At 36.5% G+C, this 21,489-nt stretch overlaps 1 pseudogene; it reads right to left on the bottom strand.

Moving 5' to 3' along the window:
- Window positions 1-2,895: 2,895 nt before the first annotated feature.
- On the bottom strand, window positions 2,896-3,724 carry LOC122755343 (annotated as a pseudogene).
- Window positions 3,725-21,489: the final 17,765 nt, after the last annotated feature.

Below are 21,489 nucleotides of genomic sequence, written 5' to 3'. Positions count from 1 at the left end.
TTTTCTCTGATTATTCTCTTATAACATGACTAATGCAGAAATATGTTTAATGTTATTGTACATACATAACCTATATCAGATTACTTTCTGTCTTTGGTATGGGGGGAGGGCAGGGAGGGAGGGATATAAATTTGAAACTAGAGATCTTATAAAAACAAATGTTGAGAATTATCTCTACAGGTAACTGGAAAATAATAAAATACTTTTATGATTTAAAAATAACAACAACACCATTTTCTAGGCAGGATAGATTCTATTGTACCCATTTTATTGTTTCACAAACTAAGGCTCCAAGAGATCAAGGGACTTGACAAAAAGTCAATAACTGGCACCTGGAAAGTCAACCAAAACATTGAGGTCATATTCATCTTATTTCGGAAGTACATATAGCTTTTGTGGTAGATAATAGTGAACTAGTTAGCTTAAAATAAGTCAGATTTTGGGATTTGGTTAGAAAGACCTTTGAATTGAAGATTCTTATCCAATACCTTTGAAGTTCTCCATTCCTCCAACTTCAGAAGTATTAATCCTATTACCTAAGCCCCGTGAGGGTTAGCATTGGCATTTTCTAAATAGCTGAAGCATATGGCATTTTCTATTTCTTCATCTAGATGAGCATTAAATATCCCAACAGCTGGTGCTCACATATCTTCTCTTCCAAGATAATTCTATAGTCTAATGGCTTTTGCAGAGAGGATTTTCCCCTGGTATTTAGCTTTAATTACCATATATTTTCCTTAATTTTCTTTAATTACTCCCGTTTTAAGCCTCACTGTACCACACTGTTTGCTTTGGGCTGTAAAATCTTCCTATGTGTTGGATGCTTATTATCTCCCCTTGAGGCCTCCCCTTTGCCAAAAATCATGGACCAAAGGAGTTATTGTTAAAAACAACAATAAAAAACCAAGCATTTTCTGGTCTAAGTCACTGCACCTATCCAGTTCATCGTGGAGAAGGTGTATAAAATAGTCATTCTGTATATGTGTGTAAACAGTGACTTATTTTTATTTTTTCTTATAAATTAATATTACTAGAAAAAGGTTACCTCCAAAATGACTGAGTACAATGTCTTCCTGAGCATAGTAGGATATTGACAGGCAGAACTAAGAGGTGCAGTAAGCAGAACACTGGTTCTGAAGTTGGGAAGACCTCACTAGCTGTGTGACCTTGGGCATGTCATTTAGTTCCAGTTGCCTTAAACATCTGGGGCTATCTCCAGGTATTGTGATGTATGTCTTGCCACTTGGTTTGGAGAAGAGAGTGAGGTTGGTGGCTTTGCACAGTCTTTCCTCACTTAAATCCAATTCAGTGCAAATCATGACATCACCCTGATGTCATGGTCCTCTTCTCGAATGGAGGACAAACAATAGGATATTGACATTATGATATCTATTGTGATCTAAGGTGTAATTAGAAGCCATAGAGAGTCCAGGGCAAGGGAGCTTATTGTCTCAGCTTCCTCCACCCAGGTCAGATCCCACCTGGAATATTGTGGCCAGTTGTGGGTGCCCTACATTAGTACTGATATTGACAAGATTTAGTGGATCCAGAAGAAGGTACCCAGAAGGATTTTGAGACCATGCCATGTAAGACTACATTGAAATGATGTAGGCATGCACATACATGGGCCATGATTATCATCCCATTTGAATGAGAGATCCTTGAGAGCAGAGAATATCTTAATTTTCTATTTCTATTAATTTTCTGTGCTGAGCACAGTGCTTTTCACCTAGTAACTACTTTTCAAAGATTTCATTAGTTCATTCATTTATTCATGATGAGATATCATTTATGGACAGAGCATAGTTTGGTGGACAAAGTGCTGCTTTTGGAATCAGAAGACCTGGGTTCAGATCTTAGCTCTACAACTTTCTGCCTGAGTAACTATGGGAGTCATTTGCTTTCCCTGAGTTCTAGTGTGCCTGTGAAATGAGGGGAATGTACTAGAGGTCCCTTCCGGCTCCAAGTCAATGCTCATCATCTGAGCCTATGAAATATTTCAAAGACCTTCTTCTTCTTCTTCTTCGTCTTCTTTATCTTCTTCATCGTCTTTGTCTTCTTTGTCTTCATCTTCTTCGTCTTCTTCTTCGTCTTCATCTTCTTCTTCTTCGTCTTCTTCGTCGTCATCTTTGTCTTCTTCTTCTTCTTCTTCTTCTTCTATGTCTTCTTCTTCATTAGGACTTTATTTGCTTCCTTGTTAAGCTCAAGGCACTATATATGCAAGCCATGACAAAGAGGTAGAATAAGATGAAATGAGGAGAGCAGCAGCCATCTAATAAGGAAGCAGGAACATGGGTTCTCAAAGCGTAGACATAAATTATGGTCTTCAAACTTTTACCATAGTTTGAAGATCCCAAAGGACACAAAGAGTGATATATCCCATAAAATCATTTGAGAATCTGTATAGATTTTACATGAGAGTAGAATAATCCTCAGGTTGTGATATGGTGGGTTGAAATACAAAAATAACTGATAATTATAACACTAGGTTTTTCCTTCTATTTCCAGCCCAACATCTCCCCCAAATTATACCAGTCATAGTTGATCATAGCAGTGACACCTCAGAATAAACCACTTTACTAGATGCCATTTCTGACATCCAAAAAAAAGGATCCTACAGATCATGCCTTTTATAACAGATCAGAAATGGCAGTTCTGTGCAAATTATAAATTCAAAGAATCCACATATGGAATAAGATTAATTCTTGTTGAATAAGTTGGCAGAATACAAGGTGTGTCCATATCATCCATGAGCACACAAGATGAAAATGAGGTTATAAATCTCAAATTCTCAAAATCTCTTATTGCTTTTTCAATAACTTCAAGTTATAGCATTGGATTTTCTAACCGCTTCCATTCAGTCTTCATGTTTTATTCACACTTCTCTTAACTTTCTCACCCAAGAAGAACCTTCTGTATCCTGTGGGCAGCAACACTCACCTCATCTTCTGAATCTGACTTGCTCTGGGACGTGGAGCTATGAGAAATTGAACTACACAGAGAAGAACACTCTGGAGAGCACAAGTAGTGCATCAGCAGGAGCCAGTACTTTCCGCAAATGTCCACAAATTTGATTTGTCTAACAAAGCAATCAAAGTAGACACCTCCAAATTTGGGTTTGGGCAGTTGCTGGCCAAATCTAAGCATTGAACAAAGTTTCCAGGAAGGTCACAAAGAGTGTAGGAAATATTTCAAGTTTTATTTGTCTGAGCAGCTAATTCCAGGAGAGTCGGAGGGGCAGAGGTTAAATCTCTGACAAAACAAACAACCAAGGGATGACCTCGCAAACTCAACTCTTGCAAATGAACTAGGCTAAAGATCTCCCAAGGTAAGTATGTCAGGAGATTATTACAGAGGCTAAGGGAATTAAATAGGCATAGCTGAGGAGGTACATTTTGAATCTTGTTACACAATACCAGATAATTTAAGGAAGGCAGGTTTGCTTATTCAGGTGGAATCTCTTTGATGAAATTCCCTCCAAAGTACAAAACTCTAAGCTTTGGAGGTTCTCAATCTCAGGTGGGATAGTGTGCAGCTGGTTGCCTCTGAGGCTGAGCATCTATAGTGCCCACATCTCAAGCAGTGTGGTACCAACAAGGCCTACATGTCCTTTCCCTGGGGATTCCATTAGAACAAAACCAACACTTTCTGGAGGGGCTGGGAGAGAATGAAGGAATGGGACCTTCTCTGGGTGGGGAATGCAGAAGCCTGTGGTGTCTATCATATTCTGGCTTATGGAGTGATACATGAGACATAATGTTGCATTTGGAGTTCAGAGATGAGTATAAATCCTGACTTCTATGTAGTCAGCCAATAAACATTTATTAAGCACCTTCCATGCTTCCAGCACTATTTTACGTGGGCATTGGGAATCCAAAGAAAGCCCAAAGTCAGTCCATGTTCTCAAGAAGTTCACAGTCTAATGAGGGAGAAACAAAACCAACTATGTACAAAGAAGATATACTCAGGGAAACTGGAAATACTGAACATAAGGAAGACACTATAATCAAGAGGGAGAGTAAAAGTTTTCCCATAGAAAGTGGGATGTTAGTTGGGACTTGAAGGAAATCAGGAAAGTCAGAAGAAAGAGATGAGGAGAGGTAGAATTCCATTCAGGAGAGACAGTCAGTGAAAGTGCCTTGAAGGGGGAGAGATGAGTGTCTTCCTTGAGGAACAGCAAAGTCAATTTCCATGGATATCAAAATACATTGGGAGTAGGGTATAAGATATAAGAAGAGGATGGAATCTGCTCCTATGTCCAGCCCAGTGCCAAAGGGGACTCTGAACTCCAAACCCAGGACTCCCTGCTCCCAGTTCGGTTCAGATCTTTAACTTGCACAAGGTTAGCATCCAATTGCAGCAAGAAAAGGACATAACTTTCTAATTGAGGAAATAGTTCAATAAGAGGAGTTTTGGTCTTAATAAGCTTTTGTTGAGGAGGCAGAGCCAAGATGGTTGAGGAAAGATATTAAATGCACAGAGCTTCCAATACGATTACCCCCAAAACAGCAATAAAAGAACCCCTAGAGCACAAAAACCCACAAAAAGACAGTTGAAATTATTTTTTCCATCCAAAGACAGATTAAAGGGGGCCATTCTGGGCTGCAAAAAGAGTCCAACCCCACAAGCATACCAATACAGACGCCAGGCAGGCTGCACCAGAGGAACTTACGCCCAAGCCTCTGAATCAGCTGCAGCATCAGTGTCTTCTGGAACTAAGCCTATGGTTGGGTGAGAGGGGGGAATACAGGGGTGTCTGTAGGACCTAAGGAGGAATTCATCTATCCCACTGGAGTAGGGACCCAGGAAGAAATCCTGAGTGGCAGGAGGCTCAGGTGGGGAAGAAGTGCAGGCTCATCAAAGGTAAGAACCACAGCACACAAAGTTCTATTGGCTGGTTAATTAGCAAGTTGGCTTGAGGTTATTTTCTGACCAGAGAACAAGCCAGGCAAGAGAAAAACCTTCCCTCCCTCAAACCCAAACACCCGAGACCCTCTGAAGCTTGGGACAGTGTAGTTTGGAAGTAGGGCCCCACTGTAAGAGGGAGTTGAAAGTTAAGTAAAAGACAGCAAGATGAGCAAGCAAAAAAAAGTTGAGAACTATCAAAAGTTTCTTTAGCCACAAGGAAGATCAAGGTGCACCCAAAGAAGAGGATAACAACCTCAGGGCCCTTACATCCAAAATTTTCAAGAAAAAAATGAATTGGTCTCAGGCCATGGAAGTGCTCAAAAGGGACTTTGAAGATAAAGTAAGAGAGATAGATGGAAAATTTAGAAAGATGGAAGAAAGAATGGAAAAAGAAATGAGAGCAATGCAGAAGAGCCAAATGGAAAAGGAGATACAAAAGCTCCCAGAAGAAAATAATTGCATGAGAATTAGGATTGAACAAATGGAAGCTAGCGACTTTATGAGAAACCAAGATACAATAAAGCAAATACAACTGAATTAAAAAAACTAGAGGGCAATATGAAATATCTCCTTGGAAAAACAGCTGACTTGGAAAATATATCTAGGAGAGATCATTTGAAAATCATTGGAATGAATACCTGAAAACCATGATCAAGGACAGAACTTAGACAGTATCTTCCAAGAGATTGTCAGGGAAAGTTTCCTTGATATTCTAGAAGCAGAAAGTAAAATAGAAATATAAATAATCCACCCATCACCTCCTGAAAGAGATTCCAAAATGACAACTTCCAGGAATATTATAGTCAAATTCCAGAACTCCCAGGTTAAGGAGAAAATATTGTAAGCAGCTAGAAAAAAGGAATTCAAATACTGTGGAGCTACACAGTTTATAAAACAAGATCTAGCAGCATCTACATTGAAGAACCAGAGGGCATGGAATATGATATTCCAGAGGGCAAAGGAACTGGTACTACAGCCAAGAATCACCTACCCAGCAAAACTGTCTATAATCTTTCAGAGGAAAAAAAAATGGGACTTAATGAAAAAGAGCACTTTCAGGTATTTGTTATGAAAAGACCTGAACTGAATAGAAAATTTGTCTTTCAAATACAAGACCCTAGAGAAGCATAAAAAGGTAAACAGGAAAAAGAAATCATGAGGGATATTAAAAGATTAAACTATTTCCATTCCTCCATGGGAAGATAATATTTCAAAGTTGTAAGAATTTTCTCAGTATTAGGGTAGCTGAAAGGAATAAACTTAGACAGAGAACACAGGTCTGAACTGAATTATGAAAGAATGATATCTATAACCATTTATTTTTTGTTTATCCTTGTTCTTTGTGGGGCAAGCAGGGTGGGGTGTCTTATGTCTGGGGCCAGATTAGAGCTTGGGGCCTCTTGGGTCCAGGGCTGGTGCTTTGTCCACTGTGCCACCTAGCTAACCTATGATGATATCTTTAAAATAGGGTTGAGGTGTTGGAGGAATGCACTGGAGAAGGGGGAAGGGGAGAGGTGGACTGGGTAGAGGTAGCTCACAGGAAGGAAAGAAGAGAAAGGCTTATGGAGGGGAGGGGAAGGGGGGAAGGAGTGGTGGAGGGATTGAACACCTTACTACCATCAGAATTGGCTCAAAGAGGGAGTAACATACATACTCAAGTGGGTATAGTAATATATTTTTCCCTAAGGAAAAGTGGGAGGGGAAGGAGATAAGAGGGGAGAGGAAGGAGGGAAGGGCAAATTGGGGGAGGGAGCAGTAAAAAGCAAATCACTTTTGAGGAAGGTGACGATGTTCTGCATAACTGTGCATGTATGACATATATTTAATTGCTTGATTTCAAACGGATAGTTGAGGAGGAAGGGAGGAAGAAAAAACTAGAAAACAGAATTAGCTCAAAGGCCTTAACCTCATCAGAGTGGGCTCAAGGAGGGAATGACATACACACCCAATTGAGAGGAGTAATCTATTTAACCCTACAGGAAAGTAGGAGGGGAAGAGAATAAGGAGGGAAGGGTCAAAGAAGGGAGGGTAGAGCAGGGAAGCAGTAAAACATTTTAAGGAGAAATAGGGTAAAAGAAGATAGAAAATAGAGTAAATATCATGGGAAGGGAATAGGATGGAGGGAAATAGGTATGATGATGATTGAGTATAATGGCAAAATGTATGGTACCTACTCTGCTGGGCTATTGTGAAGAAAAATCTTTTTCAAGTTTAAGATACTATATAAAAGTAAAACCTGGAAAGACCCACATGAAATGAAGCTAAGAGAAATGTACTGTATACAAAATAACAGCAATAGTGGAAGATGATCTGCTGGGAAGCACATGGTTATTTTCAGCAAGGCAATGGTCCAATGTAACTCTAAGGGGCTTATGAAAATAGTGATCCATCTACAGATAAAGACCTGATGGTATCTGAAAACAGATTGAAACACATTTTTTTGACAATTCTTTAATCTGAAGTTTTGTTTTTATCTGTTTTCTCTCACAACCTAGCTAATGTAGAGATGTTTTCCATGATTACTCATGTATAACTTATATTGAATTACTTAATTTCTTGGGGTAGGAAGGGATGGAGGAAGAGAAGTTGGAACACAAAAGTTTAAAAAAAATTGATGTCCAAATTTGTTTTTACATGTAATTTGGAAAAAAATTCTAAACAAGAGGAAAAAAAGAAGAGTAGGGTCAGGTAAGAAAGGACTTTGAAAGCCAACCAGAGGATTTTGTATGTGATGCTGGAGCCACTGGAGTTTATTGAGTAGGGAAGATTCATGGTCAGATCTGTACTTTATGAAGATGGACTAGAGAGGCCTATATCAGGGATAACAACCAGCAAGCTATTGCAATAGTCTGAGTGTAAGGTGTTGCTTACCAGTTCTATAACTTCAGGCAAGTCCCTTCACTCATCTGTTGTCTCAGCTCATCTGAAAAATGATAGGGTTGGACTACAATTCTTCTAATGACCCTTCAGGTCTTAAATCTGTGATTCCATCACAGGTAGCCACTGTTTTCAACATTCTTTAGGTAAAGACTACAGGAGAATTTGAGAAAGACTGCCACAAGATGAGCAGGACTAGATTTTGAGTGCACTAAAGGAGGGAGAGCTTGACTAAAACAGTAACAAGATAGCATATCCATTGTAGGTTGGAAATCTAAATATTGACATATATGCAATGTTTTCTACTGTCTTCCAAGGCTTCACACTCAGATGATGACAGCTGCTGGCCATAGCTATCTTATTAGGAAGGTGAAATAGATATTATATTTGTTGTATAGATGTATAGATACAGAAATTTAGTCTCAGGAAAGAAAAGTGATTTGTCCAAAATTATAAGGCTAAAAGGCAGAGGACTCACAACAAAACTCCCAATCTCTTAACCAATAGCCCAGTGATATTTTCACACACACACACACACACACACACACACACACACACACACACACACACACACACCAAAGTTTCCCCATCTCACTGTAACTCAAGCCACAAATTGTCAGCAGCCCTTCAAGGACTTATAAACCAATGCAATGACAATATGTTCAGGACTCTTATTTTTTATTTCTCCAACACGATGTTCCTTGTAGAGTTAAGAATATTGGAAATATTTTGCCACATGAACATAATAAAGGGTCTATTTCACTTGCTGGAAATCTTAAATTTTTTCTATGTCTAATTCTAAGCCCAAGTAATAATAATTGGAGTATCATAAATGATGAGGGTAACATACAACTGGAATATATTTTGGTGAGACAACTTCCTCCATGTATAATGATTCCATCCCCCCAAACCCCCCCTCTTTTTTTACTATAGCAGTCATACTAGATGGACCTCAGTTTAGGCCATCATCACCTTTTTGTATAGAATTCTAGGCCTGGAGTCAGAAAGATTCATTTTCTTGAGTTCAAATCTGGCCTCAGACACTTACTAGCTGTGTGACCCTGGGCAAGTTGTTGAATCCTGTTGACCACAGTTTCTGACATTATTTGACAATAATGGCAAAATATTTACAAGAAAAGCCTCAAAGTAAAATGTGAATTAAAGACAAGCATACCAAGAATTCCCAAGAGAGTTAAAATATAAATTTCAAAATCAAATAAGAGTGGTAAAGGAAAAATTAGGTAAAGAAATGAGAATGAAGCTTATAAAAAGACAATTAACAGCTTGGTTAAAAGGGGTACAAAGGGGCAGCTAGGTGGCACAGTGGATAAAGCACCGGCCCTGAATTCAGGAGTACCCGAGTTCAAATCCGGCCTCAGACACTTAACACTTGCTAGCTGTGTGACCCTGGGCAAGTCACTTAACCCCAATTGCCTCACTAAAAAAAAAAAAAAAAGGGGTACCAAAATAGTGGGAAAAAAACAACAACTTAAAAATGGAATTGACCTAATAGCAAAAATTAAGGCCTTTCTCATATAAAATGAGCTGGAGGTGGAAATTGCAGACCACTCCTGAATCTTTGCCAAGAAAGCCCCAAGTGGGGTCACAAAGAGTCATACATGATTGAAATGACTGAACAACAATTACAATAAAATATTTCTGAAAAATGTTTTATTAATTTTTTCATCACCTAAATGTCCTCCTACATATTTCCTGAGAATAAATTCCATTCAAAAAAGAAAAATTAAAAGAAAAAATGATTAGTGCAATAACCAAAGAAATATGACAATATATTAATTCCTTCAAATTCATGGACCCACTGTCTCTGCAAAGGAATCTGAAGAGGTATCAACTCAAATCTTTTCATTGAGGCCAACCATGTTCTTTGTAATTTCTCAATATTCATTTTCAATTGTTTTGTGCTGGTGGTTGTTTTCCTTTAAGGTGTTTAAGTCATTTGGTTAGCATTTTCTTGGCTTTGTTTCTCCATTTATGAAATCTCTCTTTGCTTCTTCATATCAATCATATTAATAATTTCTTAAAATAAAGTATTATTTTATTAAGTTCATGTACCATATTTTCTTTAAGCATTCCCCAACTGATGGGAATCTATTTTGTTTCCAGTTATTTGCTACCACACACATACAAACATGCATACACCACATGCTGCTATAAATATCTTGGTTTTTATGGAGCCTTTGTTTTTATCAGTGGTTTCCTTGGATTATATGCTTAGCATTAGAATCTCCTCACTAAAGGGTATAGACATTTTAGCCCTTTATTTGTATAATCCCAATTTACTTTCACCAATGGATGCACTAAATCAGAACTCCACGAATAATGCATTAGGGTGTTTATCTTTCCACAATCTCTCCAATATTGATTTTTCCCTCATCTTTTGCATCTTTTGCATCTCTAGACCTAATTTGCAGAGTGTGAGGTGAAACCTCAGGGTCATTTTGATTTATATTTCTTTTATTTAGGGAGATGAAACATTTATTAAATGCTTGGAGTATTAAAGGAAGAAAACAATATGGTCTTGACTCTCAAGAATCTTATAAAGGTCCCCAAATCTTTATTTTTTAGGTTCTAGGGCTTGGAACTGCACTAAGAAGTAGAGGACAGGCTATATTTTAATAAAGACAAAACAGAAAGAGGAGGCAGAAGGGAAAATGGGCTTAGGCAGCCAGAGAACAGGAGGCCAGCATGTGGACAGTGCTGGACAGAGAGTACACTGGCATGAAAGTGAGCAGTATGGCTGGGCTTTCTCATGATATGGTTTCAGTAAGGGATTCACAAATTATTTCTGCATTTGAAACATTTTCCATATCATTATTTGCTGGAATGGTCAGTCTGTAATTTTGATAGTTTATAATTGTTTTGAGCACTGTTCATCTTCTTTGACCACTGCTTTTGGGGAATGGCTTTTGGAGATACATGCATGCATGTATATTATGCATGTATGTGCATGCACATATGCATGTATGTCTTATCTTGCCTACCAAATTGTTATAAGAGAAATTTAGTACAATGGTGCTTTTATGGCATCCTATTGCTTCCCTTCTTATCCTATATTTATAAATTTTGTTTGTGCTTTGGCGCAGTGGATAGAGTGTGGATCTGGAATTAGGATGACATAAGTTCAAATCCAGCCTCAAACACTTACTAACTGTATTAAGGTGGACAAGTCATTTAATCTATCTACCTCACTTTCTTAATTTGTAATATATGGATATTAATATTACCAACTTCTTGTCATTGTAGGGATAACATGAGATCACATTTTTAAAGCAGTTTGCCCACCTTAAAGTGCTATACCATTCTTAGCTATCATTATTTGCTATTATTGTTATCTTTTTATTTGTTTTTATTCCTGGTCAGGTTAAGAATCAATTGCATAGAAATAGGATTAATGTTATTATGGATATATATATATATGTGTGTGTGTATATATATATATATATATAGATAGATAGATATAACCAATATCAGACTACCTGCTGTCTAGGGGAGGGGGGAGGGAGGGGAGTGAGGGAGAAAAATCTGAAATTGTAAAGCTTGTATAAACAAAAGTTGAGAACTATCTTTACATGTAACTGAAAAAATAAAATACCTTATATGTAAAAAAAAAAAAAAGAATCAATTGCATATCCATATGTGTGAAAAGTTGCAATAATCTCTTGACTGGTCTCCTTGCTGCTAGTCTCGTTGATTCAGTGCTGTATACCACCTCTAGATTTATCAACCAATTCCATCTTCTCTATAATCCTGTGAGGGAGTAGAGAGCATGCTGGACTTTTAATAAGGAGGGGTTCAAATCTAAATATTCACTGGACAAGTCACTGACCCTCTCTGAGCTTCAATTTCCACATCTCCACAGTAGGATAAACTCATAACCATAGTGCCTCCATCAGTTCAGCTAGGTGATGCTGTGGATAGAGCATCAGGCCTGACGTCTGGATGACTCATTTTCCTGAGTTCAAATCTGGTCTCAGACACTAGTTGTGTGACCCCAAGCCTGTTTGCCTCAGTTTCTTCATCTGTCAAATGAGCTAGAGAAGGAAATGACAAACGATTCCAGTATCAATAAAATCCCAAATGGAGTCACAAAGAGTTTGACATAGCTGAAAATTATTGAGCAACAACAAGTTGGCTCCATCATAGAATTCTTACTAGGTATATAAAAATAATGTAGGCAAAGTGCTATGGAAATTACTGAGGGTCATATACTTACCACCAATTTTCTTTATTTTTGGGTTTGACCATTTCATTCCTTTTTTCTAATACCACCAGGCACCACAGAATTGAATCCTATAGAATTGTAAAAACAGGGAAGTGGGAGGGAAAGGGGATAAAATAAAAGAAATGTAACAAAAGGGAGGAAAGATAAAGGAAAGCAGTGTTCTGAGGCAAAACAGACTTGAGAGAAGTGACAGGATGAAAAGAAAAAGAGAGAAGGATAAACAAAACAAAATAAGATGGGAGGAAATACACAGTAATCATAACTGTGAACATAAATAAGATGAATTCACTCATAAAATGGAAATGGATAACAGAATAAATTAAAAATCAGAATACAAGAATATACCATTTACAAGAAACACAATTGAAATAGAGAAATACACAGAATAAATAATAAATAAAGAGGGGCCAAATCTGTTATGCTTTAACTGAAGTAGAAAAGTCAGGGGTAACAATCATGATCTCAAAAAAAGCAAAAGCAAAAATACACCTAATTAAATGAGATAAGCAGGAAAGATATATTTTGCTAAAAGGCACCATAGACAATGAAATAATATAAGTACTAAAATATATATACACCAAATAGTATAGCATCCCATTTCTTAAAGGAAAAGACAACTTAATTAGAGGAGAAAATAGTAAAACTTAACTAACATGAGACCTTGTCTTTTTCCTCTAAGAGCTAGGTAGACCTAATCTTAAAATAAATAAAAAAGAAGTTAAGGAGATAATAGAATTGTAGAAAAGTTAGATATGATAGACCAATGATAAAAAATGCTATACATGGTGCCTTCACAAAAATTGACCATGTATTAGGGCATAAAATGCTCAATAACAAGTGCAGAAAAGCAGAAATATTAAATCTATCCTTTTCAGATCATAAGGCAATAACAATTTCTTTCAATAAAAAATGAAGCATAAATTAAAAATTAATTGGTAACTAGATAATATATCCTAAAGAAGAATTGTTTGAAGAATAAATCATAAAAACATTAATTCCATTAAAGAAAATGACAACAGGACAAACTAACAAAAATTATGGAATGCAGTCAAAACTTAGGGGAAAATTTTTATCTCTCAGTACGCATGTCTATAAAAGCAAGAGAAAAATCAATGAAATTGGCATGCAAATAACATAAACTAGAAAAAATAAAATTAAAATCCCTAATTAAACACCAAAATGGAAATTTTGAAAATTAAATGAGAGATTAATAAAATTGAAAGTAAAAAATTAACTAATAAATAAAACTATGGTTTGTTTTTATTTTTACAAAAGCTAATAAATAGATAAACCATTGATTAATTTGATTTAAAAAAATAAAGAAGAAACTTAAATTACCAGTGTAAAAAATGAAAAAGAAGAATGGATTGCCAATGATGATGAAATTAAAGCAATTATTAGGAGTTATTTTGCCTAATTATATAGCAATAAAACTGACAATCTAAGTAAAATGAGTTTTTATAAAAATATAAATTGCCTAGATGAACAGGAGAAATAAAATAGTTAAGCAATGCTATCTAAAAAAAGAGAGAAGAAATTAAAGAAGCCATCAATAAAATCCCTTAAGAAAAAAATCCCTAGAACTAGAAGGATTCATACGTGAATTCTACCAAACATTTAAGGAACAATTACTCCCAATACTATATAAACTATTTGAAAAAATAGGTAAGTTATGGATTCTAACAAGTTTTTATGTAACAAAAAGGGTTTTGATACCTAAACCAGGGAGACCAAAAATGGAGAAAGAAAACCATAGACCAATTTCCTTAATGACTATCAATACAATTTTTAAATAAAATACTAGCTAGGAGATTACAGCAATATATCACAAACATCATATATTCTACTCAGGTGGAATTTATACCAGGATGGCAGAGCTGGTTCAGTATTTGGAAATTGATCAGCATAATCAACCATATCAATAATAATCCAGCAAAAATCACATGACTATCTTAAGAGATTCAGAACATTGTTTAATAAAATGCAAAACATTTTTTCTTTTTAATTTTTTAAAAAAAATTAACAGTATTTTATTTTTTAGTTACATATAAAGGCTGTTTTCAACATTTGTTTTTATATGATTTTGAGTTCCAAATTTTTCTCCCTCCCTCCATTCTCTCCCCCTTCCCCAATACAGAAAACAATTGGATATAGGTTATATATGGACAATCACATTACACATATTTCCACATTAGTTATGTTGTGAAAGAAAAATCAGAACAAAAGGGAAAATCCTCAAAAAAATAGAAACAGTATGGTTCAATCTACATTCATATTCTGCAGTTCTTTTTTCTGGATATGGAGAGGAATTTCCATCATGAGTTCTTTGGAATTGTCTTGGTTCATTGAACTGCTGAGAAGAACCAAGGCTATCACCATTGGTTATCACACAATGTTGCTGTTACTGTGTACAATGGTCTCCTGGTTCTGCTCACTTCACTCAGCATCAGTCCAATTAAGTCTTTCCAGGTTTTTCTGAAATCTGTCTTCTCATCATTTCTTACAGTATAATAGTATTCCATCGTACTCATATATCATTCCTCAATTGATAGGCCTCCCTTCAATTTTCAATTCTTTGCTACCACATAAAGCTGCTATAAATATTTTTAGCATGTGGTTCCTTTTCCCTTGTTTATGATCTCTTTGGGATACAGACCCAGGAGTGGTATTACTGGCTCAAAGGGTATCTACAGCCTCATAGCCCTTTGTGCATTACTCCAAATTACTCTCAGAATAGTTGAATCAGTTCACAACTCCATCACCAATGCATTAGTGTTCCAATTTTTCCACATCTTCTCCAAGATTTCTTATTTTCCTTTTTTGTCATATTAGCCAATCTGATAGGTGTCAGGTGGTACCTCAGAGTTGTTTTAATTTGCATTTCTCTAATCAATAGTGACTTAGAGCACAAAATACAACACTTATTAAAAACAATAGAAAGCATAGGAATCAATGGAACCTTTCTTAAAATGATAAGTAATATCTATGTAAAACCAAGAGCAAGCATTGTCTGTAATGGGCATAAAATTGGAGCCTTCCCAATAAAATCAGAGGTCAAGCCAAGATGTTCATTATCACCACTATTATTCTTCTTTGAATTAGAAATGCTAGTTATATCTGTGATCAGAACTCAGTATTTGACAAAAAGTGCTGGAAAAACTGGAAAATACTATGGTATAAACTAGCCATAGATAAACACTATATACTTTATACTAAAATAAGGTCAAAATGGGTACATGAGTTACACATAAAGGGTGATACCATAGGCAAATTAGCAAAGAAAGGAATAGTTTACCTGTCAGATTTATCAAGAGGGGAAGAATTTATGACCAGACTAGATACAGAGAAGATTATGAAATGCAAAATGGATCATTTGGTTACATTAAATTAAAAAGGTTTTGCAAAAACAAAAGCAATGCAACCATGAAGGAAAACAGAATCCTGGGAAACAAATTTTATAGCCAGTTTCTGATAAAGGCTTCATTTCTAAAATATATAGAGAAGTTGAATCAAATTAATAAGAATACAAGTCATTCCCCAATTAAGAAGTGGTCAAAACATATGAACAGGCAGTTTTCAGATGAAGAAATTAAAGCTATCTATAGTCATATAAAATGCTCTAAATAACTACTGATCAGATGAATACAAATTAAAACAACTCTTAGGTGCCACCTCACACCTATCAGATTGGCTAATATGACAAAAAATGAAAATAAGAAATGTTAGAGATGTGGAAAAATTGTAACACCATTGCATTGTTGGTGGAATTTTGAAGTGATCCAACTATTCCGGGACTATGTCAAAAGGGCTATAAAGTTGTGCATAGCCTTTGATCTATTACTAGGTCTGTATCCCAAAAAGATCATAAAAGAGGAAAAAGGATCCACATGTACAAAAATATTTATAGAAACTCTCTTTGTGGTGGCAAAGAATTGCGAATTGAGGGAATGACCGTCAATTGGGGAATGGCTAAACAAGCTCTGGTATATGAATGTGATGGAATACTATTGTGCTATTAGAAATGATGAGCAGGCAGATTTCAGAAAAACCTGGAAAGACTTAATTGGAGTGATGTTGAGTGAAGTGAACAGAAGCAGGAGATCATTGTGCAAAGTAACAGTAACATTGTGTGAAGATCAACTGTGATAGACTTAGCTCTTCTCAGCAATGCAATGATCCAGGGCAATTCCAAAAGACTTAAGATGGAAAATATTCTCCACATCCAGAAAAAGAAATATGAAGTTCATAGAGATTGAAGAATACTATTTTCACTTAATTTGCTATTGTTATTTTTTTCTTTCTTATGATTTTCCCCTTTTCTTCTAATTCTTCTTTCACAACATGACTAATGTGGAAATATGTTAATAGGATTATACACACATGTATACATATACATATATACATATACATACATACACACACACATATATATTATATAACATCAGATTTCTTGCTGTCTTGGGGAGGTGGGAGGGAATAGAGGGAGGGAGAAAAAAATTGAACAAAAAATCTTACAAAAATGAATGTTGAAAACTATTAAAATGTATTTAAAAAAACTAAAATAATATTAAGGAAAAAAAGAAATGTTAGCTATAACAATGACAAGAAAAAAAATTGGGGGATTATAAAAAGGAAATGAGGAAACAAAATTATCACTCCTGCAGATAATAAGATAGTATATTTACAGAACCCAAGAGAATCAACTAAAAGACTAGCTGAAACAATTAGCAATTTTAGAAAAGTTGCAGGATATAAAATAGACCCACATAATTTCCCTATATTACAAAAAAAGCAAGAAAAGATAGAAAGATAACTTCCTTTTAAATAACTGCAGATGAAATAAAATACTTGGAAGTCTACCTGCTTACACAAACCCAGGGACAAATTAACACAATTATAATCTACTTTTCACATAAATAATGTGAAAAAGTAATGGAATTTCTCAGATGCCCAGGGTCCCATCTGATTGGTTTAGTATTGTTTGAATTGGGTGACTATGAGAAACTGACTAAGTACCTATTTGGGAATGATTGGAGGCCACACCTGGCCAGCCTTGAGTTATGTACACTACTGACATCACCAGGGGGACCACTCTCAGCCAACCAACTTGAAGGACTTCCCTTTTGGGGGAGGGAGAGAAAAAGTAGAAAAGGGAATGCTCACTCAGAGGAGCTCTCTTTTCCTTTTGGTGAGCTTGGAGAGCTGACTGGAGAGGGACTGCACAGCTGACTCCCATTGAAACTACAGACCCCAGGTGGTGAGTTATTAGAAGCGAGGCCAGCTCTTTCAGTTAACTGAGCTGGAAGCAAGTTTGCGGGTTGAGTCAGTCTTTGCTAGAGCCAGGGAGCTTATCTGTTTTTCTCTTGCCATCATTCCCTTGTCCCTGGCTTTATTAACTTCACTTTTATTGTAAATTTTATTCCCATTAACAAAATCTGGTTTGTTTGTGAAAAAAGAGGCTGTTAATCTCTTGTCTTATTAGCCTGGGAGAAATAAATTAAAATTAAAAAGGCAGTTTTGAAAGGGAGGAAATTTTGGACCTAGAGATCTCTCATTTTCTGAACCCCAATGTTACAGTGAGGCACCCAATTAAATCTTCCCATAATAAATTTGGACCCTACAATAAGGACAGATCTAAACAATTAGAGAAATATTAATAGTTCATGGATAGGCTGAGCCAATATAATAAAAATGATAACTGTACCTTTCACTTTACTTATTCAGTGCCATTCCAATCAAGCTACAAAATAATTATTTTATATAGGTAGAAAAAATAATAAAGTTCATCTGGAAAAACAAAAGGTCAAGAATATTAAGGGAATCAATGAAAAATGTAGAGAAAAGAAGCCTAGAAGTATTTAATTTCACAATATATTAGAAAGACATAATCATAAAAGCAATTTAATTTTGACTAAGATATAGAGTGGTAGATCAATGGAAAATATTAAATACATAATACACAGTAGTGAATTACTATAATAATCTTGGATGCAAAGATCCAAGTGTTTTTTTTTTTGAAGCAAGAACTCACCTTTTGCCAATTTTTTAGTAGTAATAAATATGTTAGACTTTTATTTTCCAAATTACATGCAAAAGCAAATTATGACATCAATTTTTTAAAAAAACTTAGTGTTCCAACTTCTCTTCCTCCCTCCCTTCCCATGCCCACCACAAGAACTCAAACAATTCAACATAAATTATACATGAGTAGTCATGGAAGACAATTATACATTATCTAGGTTGTGAGAGAAAACAGATAAAAACAGAACTTCAGATTAAGGAATTGTCAAAAAATGTGTTTCAATCTGTTTTCAGATACCATTAGTTCTTTCTCTGTAGATGGATTGCAATTTTCATAAGTTCTTCAGAGTTATATTGGATCATTGCCTTGCTGAAGATAACCACGTGCTTCCCAGCAGATCATCTTACACTAATGATGTTATTTTGTATACAGTACATTTTTCTCTGCTTCAGTTCATGTGGGTCTTTCCAGGTTTTTCTGATAGCTTCTTGTTCATCATAATTTTTATATAGTACCTGGAACTTAACACAGAATTTTCTTCACAATAGCCCAGCAAAGTAGGTATTATACGTTTTGACATTGTAGTCAATCATCATAACTATTTCCCTCCATCAAATTCCCTTCCAATGATATTTACTTTATTGTCTAAATTAGGGTTAAAAAGATTACTCTTCCCAATTGGGTGTGTGTGTTATTCCCTCCTTGAGCCCACTCTGATGAGGTTAAGGCCTTTGAGCTAATTATGTTTTCTAAATTTTTCTTCCTCCCTCCCTCATCAAACTCTCCCTATGAAATCAAGCAATTCAATGTATGTCATACATGTGGTGTTATGCAGAACATCTTCACCTTCCTCTAAAGAGTTTTGCTTTTTACAACTCCCTCTCCCAAACTTCCCTTCCCTCCTTCCCCTCTTGACCCCACCCTCTCATCTCCTTTGACTCCCACTTTTCCTCAGGGCAAAAATATATTACTATACCTGCTTGAGTATGTGTTTTATTCCCTATTTGAGCCAATTATCCCCCACTTCTTCCCCCTCTTCCCCTCTGCTCCATAAGCCATTTTCTTCTTTCCTTCGTGTGAGTTACCTCTCCCCATTCCACCTCTCCTCTGCCCCCTCCCCCAGTCTATTCCTCCTACCCCTTACCCCTATTTTAAAGATGTAATCATGGGTTAGCTAGGTGGCATAGTGGACAAAGCACCAGCCCTGGGCCCAGGAGGCCCAGATCCCAAATCTGGCCCCAGACACCCTACCCTGTTGGCTCCACAAAGGACAAGGATACACAAAAAATAAATGCTTTACAAATACCATCCCTTCATAATCAGTTCAGACCTGTGACCTCTGTGTATTCCTTACTGAAAAAGTTATTATGAGTTGGAAATGTTATTTTCTCATGTATGACTGTAAACAGTTTAACCTTTTAATGTTCCTCATGATTTTCCCCCCTGTTTACCTTTTTATGATTCTCTAGGGTCTTTTATTTGAAAGTTAAATTTTTATTCAGTTCAGGTCTTTTCATCACAAATGCCTGAAAGTCCTCTTTTTCATTAAGTCCCTTTTTTTTTTCTTCTGAAAGATTATAGACAGTTTTTCTGGGTAGGTGATTCTTGGCTGTAGTACCATTTCCTTTGCCCTCTAGAATATCATATTCCATGCTCTATGGTCCTTTAATGTAGAAGCTGCTAGACCTTGCTTTATCCTTATTGGAGCTCCACAGTATTTGAGTTCCTTTTTTTCTAGCTGCTTGCAATGTTTTCTCCTTGACCTGGGAGTTCTGGAATTTGGCTATACTATTCCTGAAAGTTTTCCTTTTGGGATCTCTTTCTGGAGGTGATTGTGGATTCTTTCCATTTCTATTTTAGCTTCTGTTTCTAGAATATCAGGGCAATTTTCCCTCACAAACTTTTGGAGGATGGTGTCTAAGCTCTTGTTTTGGTCATGGTTCTCAGGTAGTCAAATGATTTTTAAATTATCTCTCCTGGATTTTTTTCCAGGTCAGCTGTTTTTCCAAGGAGATATTTCACATTGCCCTCTATTTTTTCATTCAATTGGATTTGCTTTACTGTGTCCTGGTTTCTCAAAAGGTCATTAGCTTCCATTTGTTCAGTCCCAATTCTTAGGCAATTATTTTCATCAGACAGTTTTTTAATCTCCTTTTCCATTTGGTTTTTCAAGCTGTTGACTTTTTTCTCATGGCTCTGCTCATCGCTCTCTTTTCTTTTTCAATTCTTTTCTCCCTCTCTCTACATCCTCCTTCTATCTCTCCTACTTTCTCTTCAAAGTCCCTTTTGAGAGCTTCCATGGCCTGAGACCAGTTCATATTTTCTCTTGGAAGCGTTGGATGTAGGGGCCCTGTGGTTGATTTCCTCATCTGATCTTCCTTGTTGCTGAAGAATCTTTCTATAATTCTGAACTTTCTTTGCTTGCTCATCTTTTACTCGACTTTAAACTCTTCTCTGGGGGCCCCTGTTTTACGACTCCACTCCTGCTCCCAGCTTCAAAGGGTTACAGGTGTTTTGGTTTGAGGGAAGCCAGGTTTTCTCTCACCTGTCCTGTTTTCTGGTCTGAAGATAACCCCAAGCCTACTTACTAAACAACCAACCAGCAAAGCTTTCTGTGGTGCAGTTCTTAGCTTTGATGAGCCTATGCCCCTCCTCCACCTGGGCTTCCCATGCTTAGGATTTCTTCCTGGTTCCCCACTGGGGTGGGACAGCTGAATTCCTCCCTATGTACCCCTGGTACCCCTGCACTCCCCCCACCCCAGCCAGCCATTCAGCCCTCTCACCTGACTGCATGCTCAATTCTAGAAGACTGTTTCTGTAGCTGGTTCAGAGGCTCTGGGGTAAATTCCTCTGGTGGCATGGATGGGGCCTCTGTCAGCATGATCCAGGGGTTGGACTTTACTCATGGCCCCCTTTAATCTATCTATAGCTGGAGAATAATCTCAGTCCATATTTTTGTGTGTTTTTCTGCTCCAGGGGGTCTTTTATTGCTGTTTTGGGGGTGATTGTATCAGGAGCTCTGTGTGTTTAATGTCTTTCCTCTGCCATCTTGGCTCCACCCTTCCCCCAAGAGTCCCTATTTGAATAGTTATCAAGAGGCAGTCAAACATCCAGGACCATGTCCAATTGTCCTCCAATAAATATTTTTATTTAAAGTTTTGAGTTCCATTTTTTATCCCTCCTTCTTTCCCTTGTATTCCCCTCTCCTTGAGGTAGTATGCAATCAGATATGGGTTATACATGTGTGATTATATAAATCATTCCCATATTAATCATTTTGTATAAGAAAATTTGAATAAAAGAAAATAAAATGAAAAAGTAAAAAATAGCATGCTTCCATCTATGTTCCATCAATATCAGTTCTTTCTTTGGAGTTGGATAGTATATTTCATCAATAGTCCTTTGGGATTGTCTTGGATCATTGCATTGTTGAGCATAG

The sequence above is a fragment of the Dromiciops gliroides genome, chromosome 4 (genome assembly GCF_019393635.1).
Source record: "Dromiciops gliroides isolate mDroGli1 chromosome 4, mDroGli1.pri, whole genome shotgun sequence".
Lineage (NCBI taxonomy): Eukaryota > Metazoa > Chordata > Mammalia > Microbiotheria > Microbiotheriidae > Dromiciops > Dromiciops gliroides.
Note: the sequence above shows the minus strand (reverse complement) of the source record. Positions and strands in the feature narration are given on the sequence as shown.